Source organism: Vanellus vanellus (assembly GCF_965231255.1).
Source record: "Vanellus vanellus genome assembly, chromosome: 5".
NCBI lineage: Eukaryota > Metazoa > Chordata > Aves > Charadriiformes > Charadriidae > Vanellus > Vanellus vanellus.
In genome coordinates this window covers 67577979-67597744 of record NC_138910.1, presented here as the reverse complement: position 1 = coordinate 67597744, position 19766 = coordinate 67577979, and positions in this window count along the sequence as shown.

Here is a 19766-nt window from a genome sequence, read left to right as displayed (position 1 = left end):
GCTTATACCAGTTTTTCAACGTGATCAAACCTAAGTTTTATAGCAGAAGAAAAGTGAGACCTAAGTGAGACAGCATTTGTACTTTCTGCTTACTTTGTTTCTAACTTCATAGCTTCTTTATTTCTCAATTTTCTGTCTATAAAATCTTTAACACATTTGAAACTGCTAGTGATTATCAAAGTAGAAATCAAATTCACCACTTGAACCGGGATGTCAAAAAATAGTCACACTGATTACAAAATGCTAATATTAGGAAGTGATAGAAAAATACCTTTCTTATTATGGAAAAGGATTTTTTGTTAAGATTGAATCTAAATTAATTTTAATAATGTTAACTGTAGAAAGTGCTTTAGTGAAACGGAGACTTAGGAACTTTAAAAGCAGAGATATTACATATTATCTAGGGTGGATGGATACATGAAGGCACATAAATGTTTTTAATAGTGCCTCCATAGTGAAATACCAAGGCAAAAATAGTTTTTAAAAACAACAGATAGCAAACTGTAAATTTATTCTTATTTAATTCAATAAAAACAGACTGTATTCTCCCTTACAATTAAAAGAGCTATTCTGACAGAACATACATGGTTATAGGACGAGCAATGTCCTAAACTTGGTTTCCACACCCACGGTTCATTGTATTAATGTGGACTGCTGATGTTAAAAAGATAGATCAAATTAGGAAAAAAAATGGAAGTAGACGAGCTAGATAAAATGATGTTGTTTGTGTGGGAACTGGGACCAAAGATCAACACAGTATCATCTGTGTTGAGGTCTCACTGTCTAAAATGTGGGTATTAGTAGCGAACAAAGAAATTGTGTCCATTCTTATTGTCCAGCTTATCTACAGGATTACCTTGATTGGCAGAAATGGACAACAATGAAAGCGTCTCAAGATTTTCTGATGCTTTTTTTCCTCTCTTCTGATGTTGACAAGAGTTTGATGAATGAGATAAGACAGCCAAGCTGAAAATCATGGTAATACTACTTTTCTAGTCACAATAAACCCAGTCTATTACATACTGTACAAAACTAATCTTACTGGCAGTACAGCACTTATTACTGGAAATATCTTCTGAGGACCTGTGCTCATGAAAAATTTGATTAAAGAAAGCTTTGTTGGTAAATATATGCTGAAAACTGATCATGCGGTATCTGAGAACAAGGCACAATACTAGAACAGCATAAATAAGATTAAGTAGTAGGTCCAAGGGAAAAAGTAGGCAGAGTAATTGATTATATATAAAATTGAGACATTTGTGTGATGAATTTCTTTTGTAACTACCCAGTGTTCTCTCTTTCTATGTAGAGGACAATCAACGGCCATGAAGAGGAGCTGGATCTAATTAATAAAATGACTACTCCATTTCCAGAACGTTCAATCTCAGAAAGCAATGCGTTATTGATAAATGTGAAATGTGTTTGGGTCTGCTGATCAATTGTCTCTTTGAGATACTTACAAGTGCTTTATGTTCCTTAGCTTAAATTAACTTTGCCCATCCAAATTGGATGAGTTGTTTAATGTATTTATATAGTGCTTTCTGAGCGACTGTGTTTGTATGCAAATATTCATTGGACTCTATTTCAAAGTGATTATTAGCAAAGCAAATGTCACTTGCAAAATCATAGTTTCTTTGAAATAATCAGGATCCTAGAGAAATATCTAATATATTCTTCAAAATAATTGATATTGCTGAAATTATTGATACTTTGCAATGTCACGACCTTTTTAGATAACTCCAGTGTTGACTGTAATTAAGGTGACATGTTGCAATTAGAAGAGTTAAAAACAGGAAATTGGGCATTTTAAAACAATTAGATAGTGTTAGCACTGACACTAAAAAGCGATATTAAAAAGAAGCAAAACTTGTAAATTGCCTTCCTTAAAGAAATACTTGTTAGATTTACAGTTTTCAAAAAATTGTGTTGAGGAATAATTGTGCTGTTTTATTTATCAGCACCCTGATGGGAAAAAAAATAATGGTTTGGCTCTGGGGCAGGGAGCTTGCCTTTCTGTTTGGTGGGTTTTTTTGAGAGAATGGTTTAAATCCAGGAGAACTGAGCTGCTGTGTTGATTAACAGACTGATTAACTGCATGCTCTACTCATTTGTGTCGCACTACATCATTCTTCTATTGGCAAAGCAGAACACTATCCACAGGGTTTGCACTGTTCCAGGATAGGCTACTTACACCTCCGCACATCTCTTCTATGCATACGTCTACTTCATAATGTAAGCGTTACAGTCCTTTGCATTGACAAGCAGTAGCTGTACAATTTTAAATGTAATTGAATGAGAGCAGTATATGGAGTTTTTACAGCTTTTTTAAAAGACCAGTTTCTAAGACCTCTGCATAAATAGGATAAACTTATTAGGTGACCGCTCAGACTCTTCAGAATTTTATTAGACTGTAGTTGTGCTACGTTTTTTGCAGTACACACCACTCAGAACTAGATACATTACAAATTATTATAAATTATAATACTACTGGCAACTTTAAAGAAATTAGCTGAACTGATATTGTTTCAAAGTCCTTGGCAGTGTAAGTGTATAGAACTGAGGTCCACCAAAATCTCATCTGTTTATATAAATTTATTAAGGATTTGCAACTATAGCATCTACTGAAAGGTGTTTGATAGCAAGGTCTGGAAGAATTGAGAAAAGGTAATTTTTTTATTAGCAAGTGAATGATTTATGTCATATTAAATCAGCATGACAACATCTGGTCGCAAAATTTTTTAGTGGGAAATTGTGAGTAGTGAAATAAGCCTGATGTCCATGGGTGGGAATATCATATAAATTTCCTTCACTTCTTATTACTGAAAGCAGCTTTTATCTCTACATCCTGTTCTCTCTGATGGTCAGACAATATCTTCATACCTGGTTTGAATTACTGCAGCTATCGTTGACGGTACACATGGCGTCTTGGACAAAGTTAGAGTTGGATGGGAATTTGTTAATAGAACATAATTAAATTAGAGGGTTGGATTAGATTATGGTTGTATGGACAGCTGGCACTAGATTTAAGCAGTTTAATATGACTTTTGTATTGCAAGTTTAAGTTTTATAAAAGGTCTGTGCGACTGCACTGAGCTCCTCAAGTATTTGCATTTTGAGTATCAAAACAAATGGATGCACTACGTAACAGTTATGAGCACAAGTGAAAAACGGGCTAAGAGTAAAAAGCTAAATTTTTCAATGCTGTTTTATATACATGTTAATAGAGCTTAATAAGTTTCTGGTGTATTAAGACATCTCACTGTAGGGAGGTCAACAACTACCAGAAATTAGAGTAACTCCATTCAAGAACCTTTTTATCATCCCCTGGAGTACCTGAGGATGAATCTTATCTGTATGAGACCGGTCCTGCTCTGAAGGCATCTCTCTCATCAACACCAGGGGCTGAGGAGGAGTCTGTTTCCGCTGTCACACCTCCTCTGTAGCTCTGTAGGCAAAAGTCTCACCTAAGCTTTGTCTCCTGCATCAGCTGGGCTATTTCGCGTGATCCAGTTATCTATTTAATTATGACTGCAATCTAGTTCTGAAAAACCATTTGCACTGAAACCAGTTTTAATTTGTACTTAACTTATATTCACACAGCCCCACATTCAAACATAAACAACTGAACCCAAGATCGTATCATTGCTTTAAGTAGTCTATTTGAGTTAATAACTGTCACAACAAAGGAAAACCATGTTTTGGATTCCTGATGGACATACAAAATGAGCTGTCAATTTTATTATCCGCCTTAAGGATTATAGGATAGCCAAGTGATCTGAAGTTTGTCATTATAGAAAAACAACTCTCTATAAAGGCCTGCATTGTTCATGGTCTGTAGCTGGTTAGTCGGTTGGTTGGTTTATAAATGAGTCTGTTTAATTTCCCAGATTTCACTGTATACACAAATACTGTTAATCAAAGCTTCCGTGGGTAGTCAGGCTGTGGTCAGAAAGATAGAGCTAATAATAAGAGATGGAGGAAAAGTTTCTCCCTTGCCCTAGAGTGCATACCAGCCAGCAGTGCAAAAGTACGCTTTTCGAATCTGGTTGCATCTGACACCAAACTCTGCAGTGGCCTGAATGACCAGAGCAACGGAGAACAAGGACTTTAGATCCTAAGCATCCGTGCAGGGTGGAATAAAGCGAAAGGAATCAGGTTATCCATACAAGACCGTAAATCTTAAACTCCTGAATTGCTAGGAGCCCTCACAACACAGATATTTCTCAGTCCACCCTCGAGGAGATGAACTGCTGCCAAGTTATCCTTAATTAGTTTTTCTGGATCATACAGTTTGCTGCAATACGTGTCCTTGAGCTACTCTGAGGAGATATTGAGACATAATAAGCTTTACTGTAATAGGTACTAGGAAGGTGGTGCTTCTTGCTTGGAATGGAGAGCAATCTTTGTATCTGCAGCCCAGGAAATGTATGTGGAACATCTGCAACCTAACAGCTGTTGAATGTCACTTTGGCTAGATCAAGGGCTTAAAATGTGCTTAAGTAATCCACTGCAGCTCTTACTTTTAGAAAGTACATCTGTGCTGACAGTTTTTCCACCACTGTACTCCCATACATGTTAAAATGATAAACAAACTAGCCTAAAATCAAGGTGATAATGGAAGATACTAGAAAGATCAAAGATAATTCAAGTTGAAATGATACTTGCATAGCACTTCAGTATAATTAATGACTTTGGAAGAAAAGTTTCTCTCAAACCCATAAAGCTGTCTCGTTTTATGCCTTTGTGATGCACCTCACTAATACAGAGTTGTCGAAGTTCTGCCTCTTTGAGCTGTATAGAATCTATCGTTTGGTGATAAAAATGAACATATTACATTTATGCTTTGATGTTTTAAATGTTGTCTTGCTGGGGGATAATAGACATTCAATTGTCACTCATCATATAAAGCCCAGTAAAATACTTAGTAAAATCAGTAGGGGGCTTCTGTTGATTTAACAATTCTTGTTTTAAGTTCATAATAAGCTACATACAGAAACGAAGGGATCAGATTTCTAATAATTATTTTTCTTGTAATTATTTCAAGGATAGCTTCTCTATATGACATACACTGATTTTATCTGCTTCCTAAATGATCTTTTGCCATTTTAAAGTTATTAGAAAGCTATTTACCAATGCAACCATGCAAGGAATGGCATATCCCGATGAAGAAACATTGCTAGGCTGTAGTGGGAAATAATATCTTAGGTTAAAAAGGAATGTAATATCAGCTATCAGTTCAAGAGAAGGAAAAAAAATACAGTACATCAAACAATAAAATTATTTGTGTCACCCAGTGTAAAGACATCACTTAGAAAATGAGTGATAACTTTCTCATTCTGATTTGTCTCATAGTCCTTCACGCAGACTCCATAGTCTCTTGTCATATAATCTTTACCCGCATCTCGTCTTATGTATTATATATGGGCAAATGTACTGATAAGATTTTTATTTACTGAATTAATATTTGTCTCACATATTTCCAGATTATTTTAACTGAACTACTAGGTCAAACTTTAGCAGTTGTTAAATTTTCAATATTTTCATCATATAGAGCTTAAGAAAAGAATTTACGTGCTAAAATATAAACTTAACTTTAAGAAATAAATAAGATATACACTGCCAAATTATTAGGTTTTGGGCGTTAAAATTAGAAAACATTCAGGGATTTTACAGCATGAAAAATATTGAATAAATGTTTGATTAACCATTTTGTCTTTTAAAACATAACCAAAATAACACATTTTAAAGATAAATGGAATTAGTTCATTTTGCCTTTGAATTTCTCCGAACAGAAAAAAAAGCGGCGTGATCTTTTCTCTAGGACATAACTAACTAACTAAATCTGTAATTATAGTTAAGTTTTTATAATACATAAGTATTTAAAATGCCAGAGAGCTTTAATCCAATAACGAATTATCTTAGGTTAGGTTTCAAGAGCCGAAAACCAAAGGAAATAACAAAGAAACATTGTCAGTTTTGCACCGAAGGAGAACTGAAACAAAAAATGTTTAGTTTCAGGTACTATTACTAAATTACATAGAAAATATGTGCACCAGAAAGTATATACCTTAGCCAAAGGAAGGCAATGAAATTAAAATAAGGGTTAGTGGGAAGGACAGAAAAAAGGGAAAATGAGCTTATTCTAACTATGAATATGAAAGGTGAGGACGTGCTAGATAAACCTGATTGCTGGAATAGATAAAATTTCCAGATTAGTGAATGAAGGAAACACTACAAACATAAAATAAATCATTTAGATTAGATGTCAGGAAGAAATTTTTCACTCTGAGGGTGGTGAGGCACGGCAAGAGGTTGCTCAGAGAAGCTGTGGCTGCCCCATCCCTGGAGGTGTTTAGGGCCAGGCTGGTTGGGGCTTTGAGCAACCTGGTTTAGTGGGAGATGTCCCTGCCTATGGCACGGGGGTTGGAACTCGATGATCTTTAAGGTCCCTTCCAACCCAAACCATTCTATGATTCTGTGATCTAATACAGTGTTTTAAAAACTCCTACACTCAGAAATTAATCTAAAATATCTTGGTTGAAAGATTTGCATGAATTTTAAATGGACTAAAGAAATAAACAACTAGAAAATAAGACGATGAATTAGAAGGAAGTTTGGAGCTGCAAAAAGAGGTGATGATTACAGTCTTAACTAACTTCTTTAACAGTCTGGAAGGAGAAATATGCAGTATAAAAATGGCTTTTCCACATTATGCTAAATGACATTAAAATGCAAACACCAATAAGGACAGAGGGAATAATACAAAAGTAGATCATGAAACCTTAAACATATAGGAAAGAAGCCTACAGAAAATCATTAACTTGGGAAGGATATATGCCACAATACATTTGGAAGACAAAAGAGGATTGAAATGGTGATTAGAAGGTGAAAAAGAAAAACCTTAGAAAGCACGTACAGCTAAGCACACACAACTATATGGGAATGCAAACAAAGGATGCATTTGAACAATGGTTCTCTCCATTGCAAGTGACAACTACTATGGACCGACATATTCATAAGAGGTTACGGTCTCCAGAGGATTTTCAAAAGATCTTTTTGTTGTTCTTGTTCCAGCTTTTACTTTCACAGACTATGACTTTGAGCTAAGCATGAGCAATGTGGCTGGCCACAGGATCAGAGGCCACCAAAACATCTTTCGGGTTTTGCACTTTGTTAAGGGTTCTTTCACCCCCTTAATCTGTAGAATTATTTTTCCTCATTTTATTCCCTTTGGAGATTCTGCTCTATTTATCCTCTTCTCCTCAGGCAACTCCTGCTAACCCACTCTTTCCTACGCATTGCTCATGCTTGCTACATCTTTTGTAAAGTTTCTTATCTAACAGTATCCATAGTAGTTTCACTGTCCTTTCTTTTTCCGTTTCCTTCACCCTGAACCTCTGAGCCCTTCTCCTTATTCTTCTATCCTGAGAACAACATTTTTCAATCCCTTGAAAGGATTTCTCTCTTTAAAGATGGTTCTTATGTGAAGCCTTTGAACTTTAGGATGGTCCTGTAAGCCACAAAAGTTGCAAGCAGAACAATCATTTTATTTGAATTTCACAGAGAAAAGACATTAGGTCAGACAGAAGAAAGTAACTTTTCATTTGCGTGGAAGGAAAACAAAACCTCTGAACCACAGTGGAGATAAAATATGCAAAACTGAATGTCCTAGGATGGAAATTCTCAGCAGAAGAATGAAACAGGAAAGTGAAGCTCTGCTACCAAGGCATGCATTCATGGATGTCAACAGGGACCTGCTTCTGGCAAAAAATGAAGCACTTCCTCAGCCAACCCTGACTCTGGCAAATGGGATTGCTGGGCCTGAGAGATCGTTCTTACTTTCCTTGAAAACTGCAGCTGCTTTTCCCACATAAGATGACTCGGTTTTCATAACTGCTTTTCAGTTGTATTGTGATTAACTGCTTCTATACGTTACACCCCAAAATGGTGTGGATATGGTAGCTTTGCAATCTTGCATCCTAGATCTCAATACGCAAACGATATTCCTACCATTTTCAATGGAAATAAAGAATATAATGAAATTACTTAAGCTCAGTCTGGATCTTTACAGATTACCTGAAGTTAATAAAATAATAGTCAAGCAAAATATTATTTATATATCTTTTTTATTTTATCTTCTGCATGGCTTATTGTGTTTGAGGAATTCCTATTTTGTAGCAGTCCTTTCCAACTCCTCGGGTAAAAGAAAGCAGATGGTCATCTCTGTCTGTCTGTTTGTTACTTGTTATTTATTTTATATTTTAGGTCACGTCACTTCTTCCCAAACTGGAAATTTTGTGATTGATATACTGTGATTGATCACAGAATAGCTTTTGGTGTTTCAGGGCTAAACCACTGCAAAACAGCTCAATTAATAGCCTGTGGCCTCCTGCCTGAAAACATACCTGAGGCATGTATTAATGGACCAATAAAACATGGCCTGTCATATCTTAATATTATATTCCCATTCCATGTGAACAAGCCTGCTCCCACAGTTTGCCCCAGGCAATCTGGTATTTCATCTCAGTGTCTGTTTTAATCTCCGATAGATTTTATCCACTTTCTGTCAAATTACGAACGCTGGCATTATGAAGTGGTTTTTTCATGTTCATTAATGCTTTACTTCAGCTCTGTTTGGTTTTGCAATGTTGTTTCAACTTAATCCTTTAAACATGATCCATTTACATAAAAATTACACACGTGTTTCTCACTGTTAACTGGAAAAGGAAAAAAAGTCAGTTGCTTTACTTCATTGAAATTTTAGCAAATTTCTGATTAGTTACCATTCAGGATTTTCTGCAGCTCATGAGTTTCAACGTATAAGTAAAGAAACATTTTCTTGCTAATTATGACGCTTCCCATGACATCAGCATACTTTAGCAACAGAAATTATACAAGCACCTATGATGACGGTCCTTCTCAAATGACACAATTTTGGACCCAACACAACCCCAAAATATCACAGAACTTATTCCTCTGTAGGTCATACTAAAGAACAGCATTTTAAGGATCGGACTGAATAAATACTAGCGGAATGCCCCAAAACATGCTCTGCATCACCCTTCGAATAAAAAAGCTCTCATTTTTTTTCTCCTACATTTTTCTGGTCTGTGAGTCATGCAGCTCTGGGTGGAAAATGTAGGAATAAAATCAATCACCTCCCAAAAAACATTCTGACAGTGGGTTTATCTGAGATGACCTTAATCTACCACTTTATTCATTTATTCGTCAGCAGTACCTATAAAAACACTTTATTCACTGATGCCCATAACCATATAACTTCTGATTAATAACTTCTCGTTTTTAAGACTGGCCAAACACTCAACTGTTGGTCTAATAATCCATAGGAAGGTAAGCAGAGCTGACCCTGAGTCGCAGGGGTTGGTCCCCAAACCGGTCCCCGCGAGTGCCTCAGACACTTTGAGGCCAGGGTTTTGCCTCCAGCAGGTTCCTCCCCGCGTATCGGGAAGCAGGCTGCTGCTGCGTGGTGTTGTGGGGTAAAGGGGTGGAAAGGACCCCCCGAGCACACCTCACCTGCCTCCTCTGCTTCCCTAGACTCCACCTAACAGCAGCGATCAGAGTTAATACACTAACCCCGGGGTGAAGCTGTGAGAAATTCCCAACACCAGCAAAAGTAATGGGTAATCACTTTTTAAGCACCAGCCTCACAGAGCGCCAAATATTTCCTCATTTTAGTCTCTACCTTTCAGTTTTTCACATAGCAATGAAAGCTGTTTTCCATAGAATAGCAGTTTTTCCACCCTAGGAACTACTCTGCTTCTGTTTGTATTGGCAAGTGGGCATAAAATATAAATGTGAACTATTTGGCATAAAAGAAATCTATAAAAATTGCTAGTAATTATTACTATGACTCCAGCCCAGAAGTCCTTATTCACATAAGCCTGACATTGCTGTTGTAGCGGGTTTTCCTTCAAAAAAGAACTTAGAAAAGCTCACCCACATTGGGCAGGTTCTGGAAGATTTAAGAAGGCACAAAAAAATGTGGATATTTATGCTTAGACCGAAACAATATTAAGACGTAAGACCACCACGAGACTTGCAAAGTATATTCATGGCTGCAGTCCTGTCCTTGTCATATTTTCTGACCGAAGTACTCCAGTGCTGTGCAAGGTGAGACTAGGGCTGGCTGGGACACAGGTTCAGCGTCCTCCTTTTTTGTCAGTTCCAGAATAAAACACCACGGGTTATACGAACATGAGGTGTATTTCCAATTCAAAGTATTGAATTAAATTTTAAGTCATTGTAATGAACACCTTGTTCTCTTATTAGGAGGTGTATTCCCTCTCACACCCTTTATTAAAGAATTATTCTATAAATCTGATAATAAATGACAGTTAGCTGAGAGTCCCTAGCATGTGCACGTCATTTTTCAGTGCTGATTACAAAAATGCCTGTTGTACTGAAATAGTGTGTTTGGTCTAGTAAATATTTATTCAAAAAATATTCCCATGATGGCAAATGTAAAGATTATCAAAAGGCCCATGGCACAAAAGATCATATGACATAAGGTAAGTAGTGATTTATGGCATTGTTACTTCCCATCATTGAGGAAATGAGGCTTGCGACTGACTAATGTTTCTTTTTATTTTGTTTTGCTGGAAGCATTTATAACTTCCTCCTGGGATTTTTCAGAGCTACGTTGTATGATATTCCCAAATTATTTTTGCACTATTGTTTGATTTTAATTATAGTTGAACAGAAGTAAAATCTTGGGAATACTTCTAATTTGCTTAACTCCTTCCTGCTATGTTTTGTTAAAAAATTATCCTAATTGACTGTTGAAAGGAATATGTCTATTTAAAATTTGAGCAATGCCAAGGGTAGCTACTCTTTGCTTTTATAAGTTTTAAAAAGAACAAAATTTACAATAAATTTCAACGTGGTTGGGGAGGCTGCCTGATGCCCAGAGACTTTCAGCATAGGCCGAAGAAGCTTCACGAGGGGAGGAAACACCAAGATGTTTTCTTTATGAAGTTTACCCCATGTCACTCCACCGGTGGCACAGAGGGAAGACTGTGGTCACCCAAACTCTCTACAGCAAATCCGCTCTCCAGCTGCCATGTATCTGACAACTCTGGTATCAGGATCTCACGGCTTTGTGCTGCCTCCAGACATCTGCAGCACTGCCCCAGTGGTGCCTACACTGATAAGTATCTCCTGTACACACGTCTTTGGGACTACTAAAAAGGAAGAAGAAAGAGTTCTATATCTTTAGGATATACAGGAGAACTAATCTATATTAACTAACGAGCACACTCCCGTTGGTACGGGTGGGTGGACTAAATTGCCACACAGGACGATGTGGCACTCCGGTAATGAAAATACGTTCTTGAAACTGCTTTTTTGTCTGTTGATGGTGTGAGAATCAGTTCTGCCTTAATTTATGGATTGTCTGAGTTGGGAATGAAAGTATAATATTTCTTTTGTGATGATTAGCAGCCTCAGAGAATGCTTCGACCAGAGAGAAACACTGCTCTGTTTATGAGGTCAATCAAAAGACATACATCCAACGTTGCTTTCCTAGCAGGGCTTTCAGTTACATTCAGCCATTTGTTATCTTGCATTGATAAAGTTAATGCAGAGAATCAAAGCCAAGCTTATATCACCAGTAAATATTATGATCATATACATCTGCAGAGCACACAAACTCTGTCCTCACTTAACTAGAGCTTTTAGAAAACCTAAACACACTTCTTGATTTATGAACACAGTATGACATGTTTTGTCTACTGATGAAATACACAACGTTTATTTCAATAATAAGTTTAGAATAAATTATTGTACCCCAAATTATTTTTAGCTGAGCTCATTGTTCTTAATGACATCTAGCTCTTTGATAGCCATCTTTGTTCATATATTTCAAAATATCTTATTAAGGCAGCTGAAATTATTAGAACCTGTCTATAAAACAGGGAAACTGAGTCATCCAGTGAGCTACACCTACTTATTTTTTTTTAACTCAGCCAATTAGCGATAGTGTCAGTTCCCGAGTCCCACATTCCTCCACATTCATTGGAAATTTGTCCAGACCAGCTCACTATGATATGGACCTGTAACATCCTATGTCCCCCCCAGCACTTCATTAACGATTTTTGCAATTTAAATATCCCGCCTAAATGCCAGTCTCCATTTTCTTGCCTAAGTTTTCTTAGCATTTTTAGATATGATTGACAAAGTGCTCTACAGATTACCTGCTTGTCTTTTTGTGACCTGCCCTCCCTCTTGGCACCGGATACAAGCTTTCTCCAGCCATTCACGCAATCTGCGGGGGTTTGTCTGTCCTAGTAGAAGTACTGCCCCTCTTGATGGCTTTTGCTGCCTCTGTCAATCTCTCTGAAATTTTTTATCACACTTAGAACATATTTCTTAGGATCTTAGAATTTTGAAGTTCTGGTATTCGCAAATTATTTTTGTTTGGTTGGTTTGTTCTTATATTTAGGATTATTTCACTTTTCAACATCCTGTGAACATCCTGTTCTTTAAGATGCATCTGTCTGAGTAATGTTCATCAGAGTTTAATAATCCTTCATCATCCCTAGTCAGGGAGATACATAAATAACCCTAACAGACTTCACGTACACCGGTGTACTCACTAATTCAGCAGTTCTAAAATTCTTTCAAAATTGTAAACTGTACATAGACTCATCAAATTGTGGCAGAAGTACAGTAATGCACCATGATCTTTTTAGTGTTATGATAGATCCTTGATTAATGCATACTTTTTAAGGAAACCTTATCTGGAAGCCTAGATTATCCTACAGAGAATCAATTTGCACTCTTAATTTATAAGCCATATCAGCAACCATCTTGGTAACACACAGCTGCTTTACTTTCAGGTTTTTATTAATTATTGATAAAATTACACCTGTGTCACAGCAGAATGAGCAAACACAGTTTCTTTAATGTTTACGAGAAAACTTTTTTCAGTATCAACAAAGATTAATTTCAAGAACGAGATGTACTCTTAGCTGAATAAAAGCCCTCTGTGATTTGTTGCAAAACAAAAACCTTTCTCCTGCTCTTCAGAGCTTGCTATCTAAATCTCCTCTCTCTCTATGGATATATAGGTGTAAATTTTAACTCTGCTTAGAAATTTTCAAATCAGACTTTTTTTTGAATGAAAGCTGGATTTTGACTGAATAATTATTTCACTTTGGGGGAAAAAAAAGTCCTGCTTTAGACATATTTTAAACCCCAAATATTTAAGCTTGTTAATACAATCTCTTTGTCTGGGTTTTGCTAAATTTTGTCCTATTCTTCTTCCATTTACAGCTAGTTTTTCAGTATCATTTATTGATAACCATATTGATTTTTTGAAAGCTGAAAATTTTCTTCTCTGAAGCAGCTGCAGGATGAGAAATATCCCTTATTCTGATAATTTATTTACATCAGCAAATACAACTTAACTTCTTAAAAATTACAAGAACACTATACATTCTTTGCAGGACATAAGAATATTTGTCCCGAATTTCAGAATATGCTTTAAAAAAAACCCTCTTCGTTTTCCTTTGGTCCAGCCCTGTTAACTACATGTCAAATGCACTTGTCAGTGGCCAGTAAGACAGGCACCATAATATTGGTCCTCATTTAAGAAAAAAAGAGGTTTTCTTGATTCAGTGTACTGACTCAGAGGATGAGTTACTGCATGCAGAAAGGTCACAGGAGGAAAAAGAATTCACACTCTGTTATACACAGACCCCCGAATAATTTATCAGTTCATACATACCTCCTTATAAAGATCTATGATGTGGTACAGATCCTAGTAATATGACTAAGTCAGTCACTTATAATCCCTGCTTATTTTATGACATAATGGACAGACCTTGGCACTATAAATGCAGATTAAAATAACTTTGTTAAGAAGCTAAAAAGCTCTGTCAGAATAATGCAATAAAGAGTCATATTCCAAAGCAAGAATCTAACCATTCATAATATTTTAAATGCAGATCAGGACAACAAGAGTTTTAAATACAAAAGGATTTTTAAGGCATTTTTCTCAAAGCAGTAATCAATATCTGCAAGTTTCCAGTCTCTTAAGAAGGTCAGCAGACAGTCTCTGAATAAGTAGATCACTTGCTGTGGTCTTTAGACTTTTTTTTTTTTTGTTCCACGGAGATTTGAAGGACTGATTGGTAACCTTTTATTTAATAACTTTGCATCTTTTGGCTGTAATGGAATTTTAAGTGTAATCAAGTTTTCTTTATGGGAAAAAAGGACCACACCACCTCAATTAATAATCCTCCTCTATTAGACAAATTACTTCACTTTGTCTACACTTCTCTCTTTCTTCTTGAGCGTAGTTACAAATGACTACAACATCTGAAAGGTAGTACATTCTTTGGGGACACCAGAAACTGGAGTAATTAATAATTGCCTTAGAACTTGTGTTCCCTGTGTTCGTTGGGTCACTTTCTGCTACTTCGGCCTAAGTGGGGCCAATGTGAACACAACTTCCACCCTATTTACTCTGCAGAAGTTCATTAAGTTTTGTTTAGGTAAGAGCTATGAGAACAGGTCCTAAATAACTGAGTAGTAGCTTCAAAGTAATGGGCTAGATAACTAATCCTGAATTTCAGTGGAAATTCTACTAAAGTTCTATCACAGCCATATTAACACCAAATGAGTCTATCAGAATTAATATTCCTGCAATAAATATCAAGGAATTAAGAATGATTAAGCCATTATTGTTAAATGTTACTTGATTAAGAAGGCTAAAAAAGCCTTAAAGAAGCTGCCTAGATTTGCCTGGTCCTTACATCCCCCCTGGTAACATCTCAAGGTTCGCCTGTATGCAATAGTCAGATTGCAGCTGGTTAGAGGAGATGTGAATTAATAGCATACTTGATAATCAGCAGTAACTCACTACATGCACAGAGCATAGCTGAAGTTAAGGTTCCTTGTTCTGTTTTTGAATTAGAATGTTACTTCACAAGAAGGCACTCTTACTGCCGTATCCTCTGGCAAATCAAAGAGAAAGGCACTGCTAAACGTGAGCGACAGTTGCTGATGGAAACTTTTTCCTTTTCAGGACTTTTCAAAGTATAGGCAGCATTCAGTATGGGTCACAAACCCACAAACTTATATTGTTATAATTCACTATAATACCTCTTTGAAATAACTATTAATCTACTTGTCTTCCTCCCTCATAACTTTGAATGGCTACTGAGGACCTATTACGGAAATTCACATTTTTGTTTTCGAAGACCACATCACTAGAGTGAGGAGGGAATGTAGACAATGGAAAATCAAGCTGCTACATTCAAAGTCCTTCATTTTGACCTAGTTAAAATGCTACAATAGGCTGTACTTGAGTTAGATTTTGAGTGACCCATAAATGAGTACATAGGCAAATCCAACATACTGTAACTGTTTAGATTCCTGCTGACAATGTAAATCTGAGCATCTACTTCTGTGCTACCTTCTAGTTCATGGGTCGCTGCATACACCATGATACATATGTAAGATGTAGGCATTAAATGCTAGTCACAAAAATTAGCTGTGATATTTTTTTTCCTACAAAGCAGCTTGAGTGACAGCCATGGACATAATTGGCTGGAGAAGTTTTGACCCAATTTAATTCTCTCCCAGTAAGCACATATTTCCAGACTGTCAGTCGTCTTCAACAATTAGATTAATGTGTCTCATCTCATCCTATATTTAAAAATGTTCATTTTAAAATGTATTTCTACAGTTGTAATGAAAATAATTATTTCTCAAGATTTTCCATGTGACTATTTCTTATTCCCTATCCTCCTCCTGTTTCTCTTTGATCCAGACAAAATAATATATCATATTATAGTCAAACTATAAAGCTACTAGTCAGTACCGGGCTTTCTTTAATCAAACCTGAATGCATTATCTCCCTATTGAGTCTTGTCTATTTTCTGTTGATAAATTGTGCCTATGACTGTCTCAGAGATACATGAGAGAGTCAATTTTAGAACATTCTGGCCCATTGATTGTGTATCATCAATCATTCCAGCTACAGAGTTTGGAATAGATATTAAAAATGTTTGATATTTTATGCATTTTGGCATTATTGTTAGCAAAACAAAAGTCACCTGCAAGCTAGAAAAGTGAAAGCCTGGCATGCTCTCTGTAATGTTCAACCGAGAGAAATACCTTCTTTACAAGGTTAACTTATCTATATTTACCACTTATCTAGAGCTTTTCTGTATGGCATCACGACTCTCTTGTTTAAACACAAAATCTATGTAAACACCCACCTACAAAAGGACTTAGCTTGGCCAGAGGAAAAATCATAAACAAAGAGCCTGGAAAGAGAAAGTTAGAAGACAGGAAAACTCAAAAAAAGGAAAAAGCAACAGAAATAAAATAATAATAAAATAAAAATAAATAGGGAAAATTCCTGAGTAATGTAAGAGACATCGGGCTGATCTCATCAAGGCCATTGGCATCACGACAAACAAAAGACATTATTAAGACAGACAGCAGAAATTGACTTAAGAATCGCCAAAACAACATGGGGTTAAACAGAAAGGATTGTTAAGGCTGTAAAAGATGGGCCACAAACAGTGAGGAGTCCTTCCCTTACAAATAGAGTAAAGAAACATACCTGAAGAAAATAATCATCTTTCTTGCCAGAAGTTCATTTTCATAGAATCATAGAATGGTTTAGGTTGGAAGGGACCTTGAAGATCACCGAGTTCCAAGCCCCCTGCCATGGGCAGGGACACCTCCCACTAGACCAGGTTGCTCAAAGCCCCATCCAACCTGGCCTTGAACACCTCCAGGGATGGAGCTTCCACAACTTCCCTGGGCAACCTGTTCCAGTGCCTCACCACCCTCAAAGTGAAAAATTTCTTCCTAATATCTTATCTAAATCTACCTTCTTCCAGTTTGAAGCCATTCCCCCTCGTCCTATCACTACATGCCCTAGTAAAAAGTCCTTCCCCACCTCTCCTGTAGGCCCCCTTTAGGTACTGGAAGGCCACAATAAGGTCTCCCCAGAGCCATCTCTTCTCCAGGCTGAACAACCCCAACTCTCTCAGCCTCTCGTCACAGGAGAGGTGCTCCAGCCCAATGTTTTAATTAACAAGAACTGAACTACTGCTGATGTGTTATGATGACAGATGGTAGAATCATGTAATTCATTTGTTTTCTCTTCGCTGCCTGAATACTGTATGCCACAAGTCTTATTAAAAACCAGAATTAAGCAGTGGTGAGAAAGGTCACCTGCCCATTTCATCCTGGTCCTTGTACTCCAGAGATTTTGCTGGAGGCAGAAACTCTACCTCACCTGAGAGCTACCAAGTCTGTTTAAATGGGAGAAGCTTCTGCAAAGTGTGTGAAACACACAACAGCCAGGGAACACTGGTCAGGAAAATACTTTTCCTGAAGACCCGCAGGAGATTCTGTGGAGTTTAATGCCTGTAAGCCACTGGATAAGAAAAAAAAAAAAAAAAAAAAAAAGGAAAAAATGGGGATTATGTAAGAAGGTCATCTGTTTTCAGAATGCTGTTTAATCTTTTTTCACCCAAAACATTTGTTTCATTTGTTTCATCTATCTTCCTTGCATGTTTGTATCTAGGGGAAAAAAAATGGAGAAACTCTACGCCCAGCTTCTAGCCAAAAATCACAAAAAGCTGAGTAGGAACAGCCAGCATGCATCTACCACAATGAGACTTGCCATGAAGGTCACAAAGTATATTCCTATTCCCTGGTTAGACAACTTTATCTATGCAACTTTAGAGCCAAATACTTGCACTTCAAATTAAAAATTATTTATACAATAGGCGTATGTAAGTACCTAATTTTCTGTATGTTCTTTTCCACAAATTCATTAACTGGAATATTTGTGGAAAGTAATCACAGAAGCAGTGTGTACACAAATTAAACTAATTCCTTTAAAATCAAAAGAATATTCATAGAAATATGTTTGCTGTATTCATCCAATTCTAATTATTACTTACTTTTGACATCTGTGGAAATCAGATAAAGCGTTAAAATAGAGAGTCTGAAGGAGTGAAATATCATTCTTCCAGTAGTGTGGGATTAACATATTATCAAGTTACACCCTCTAAGAAACAATATAAAAATTTAACTAGAAATATTCAATTCAATTATCTTGCAGGAAGCCATTGGCCGGCTTATTAGTATGATAAAAGTATGGAAATTATTGCAGTTTAAGAACACATGGGGAGGTACTAATATGTTAATTGCAATTAAAGCCTGATATCGGTTCCATGCAGGAAGTCCAAGTTTGAGGTGATTTGAATGAGAGCAGAAACGTTCATTAAAAGGCTTTTACTTCATATTACTAAGTCTTGCTGATGAATCTAGCAAGTAAGATGCCTATTGCTGACAAAAAGACATCTGGCAAGCATACCACTTCGTGACAACAAGCCCAAAGATCCAGCAGTAGTGTGACGACTACACAACCAGGTGGGTGCTTTTGTGCCCCAACCACTCAGGCTACTGCTTAAGGCTACATTGCCTTTCACTGCTCCCTCATTGTGACAATGAAGCACTGCAATATTAGGTAATTATGTAACTAGTGGCTTTTGGTACTTCCATCAGAGTCAAAAATACAAATGTTTCATGCTGGGAAGAGGTGAATATCCGATAATGTTTTTTAATGTTAGAGAAGTTGGGGTAGAAGCATTAAGTTACCTCCTCCCTACTCAAACAGACAAATCGTGGAGAGAGGACATTGTCTCTGGACCTTCGTGCTCGCCAGAATGTCCTCCCCAGAAGCCAGTACTCCTCTGGTTTGAGCTGAGTCCTTACAAAATATGCATGAACTACATTAGCTCTCTTTTTATTATATATCCTTCATTCAAGTAGTTTGTACCTTAAAATATAAATTATTAAACTTCTCCACATCAAACTGCCCTAAATTATATCACACTCAGGCTAAATATTGGTCAGTATGATTGATTATGCTTTATGCAAGCTGAAAACTATAACTACATGTTACAAGCTACAATAAAGAGAATATTGTAGATGGCAGCTGCATCTGCCCAAAGCAAACACTTCATCCGTGTTGTGACAGCATCTGATGGAAAACTCTTGCCATTTTTTTCCTTATGTATAACCAACATAATCAAGGGTGTTTTTTTTCCCTCTTTCTCCCATTTATTTGTATCTCTAGCACAAAAGACATTGAAATACAGAAGAAACACATGCTAGAATTAAAACACTTACGGCAATGCATCATTCAAGAGATCCAGGAGTAAACAGAGTAAGTAATTTAGAGAGACATTTCTAGCGTATCCTTATTCTCCTAGAAGATGGCTTTCAGCAATGGGCCATTGGTATGCTTTGAATATAGTTAGAAATGAACTTGAGCTTGAATATTCAGCTCTCCAGCATCTACATAGAGGAGCCGGCAGTCTTTGGGGATAGTGATGCTGTGTCTCTTCCTCCCGTTGGGCTGTCTGACACCCTCCTCTCCACAGACAAACCAAGCAGCCACGTAGGTCACTGCTAGATGACCTGTGCCATACAATAACCTTGTGTTTAATACTGCATTTTGTATCTGAGCTACCAACCCAGCCTTTGCAAATAGAGGTTCCCTCCTTTAAAAATGGTATAGTCAGAGAGTCTTCTTTAGGGCTGGGGGAAGGAGGAAAGAATCAGATATTCATTCTGCCTTCCTACTGGTTTGTACTGCAAACCTCTCTTTCGCTTGTGCATGCTGATGTGTACGTGTGCTGCAAGTTCCAAAACTGCAAAAATAAAAGCGAATACTTTTTGTCATCTGCTTTACTTACAATGTTAGC